At 48.0% G+C, this 752-nt stretch overlaps 1 non-coding gene across 1 annotated transcript; it reads right to left on the bottom strand.

The window, feature by feature from the left end:
- Positions 1 to 313: 313 nt before the first annotated feature.
- trnar-ucu (transfer RNA arginine (anticodon UCU)) lies at positions 314 to 404 on the bottom strand. The gene is given in 2 exon segments: positions 314 to 349; positions 368 to 404. It is a non-coding gene; the product is annotated as a tRNA-Arg (tRNA).
- Positions 405 to 752: the final 348 nt, after the last annotated feature.

Genomic DNA, 752 nt, shown 5'->3' with positions numbered 1-752 from the left:
ATGCCCACAACGATGGTGGGATAGAAAGCCACGGGTGCAAAATACAACGGCTTAGTAGTCCATGGCCTTAAGTACAAGGCCACCTGATCCAGCTGTTCCCGGAGATGCAACTGACACGGAGGGGGACTGGTACAGTGACAGTGGCTAGGAAAAGAAGCAGCGTATGAGGTCTTGATAGTCAAGCAAGGATTTGGGACAAAGTTGGCATTCCAGAAAAGTAAGAAGTGAAGGCATCAGCGAGGCACTTGACTGCAAGATACCTCTGGCTGTCACGAGGAAGCCCAGCAAGCTCTAAGTTTCATGAAGTGAGCACTGACTCTGGTGGGACTCGAACCCACAACCTTTGAATGACCACTGCCCTTTTCACTAGAAGTCCAACGCGCTATCCATTGCGCCACAGAGCCACGCAAGACATTTGTCACCATACTGTTCTGCACGCCTACTGATGACGGGGCATCTCAGCGTGCTTGTAGAAGTAGCATTTTCAGATGTGTTTTTTAATCCCTGTCTCGCTGATATTGACACAAAAGGAAATGATGGGTTCTTCTTTTAGATAATGCGGCTCATGTTGACTTGACTGTGAGGGGAAGTATTTGTCAAGCACACTGTCTGTGTCTGTCTGGCTGTCTGTGTGTGTCTGTGCTTGTGTGTGTGTGTCTCTGTGTGTGATGTGGGACAGTGCCCTGTCTGAGTGCCAAATATATTATATTCCCACCATTGTTGCAGCAAGATTGTGTAACCCATATATGAAT

Source organism: Amia ocellicauda, chromosome 12 (genome assembly GCF_036373705.1).
Source record: "Amia ocellicauda isolate fAmiCal2 chromosome 12, fAmiCal2.hap1, whole genome shotgun sequence".
Taxonomy (NCBI): domain Eukaryota; kingdom Metazoa; phylum Chordata; class Actinopteri; order Amiiformes; family Amiidae; genus Amia; species Amia ocellicauda.
The sequence above is the reverse complement of the archived record's forward strand: the minus strand, read 5'-3'. Positions and strand labels throughout refer to the sequence as shown.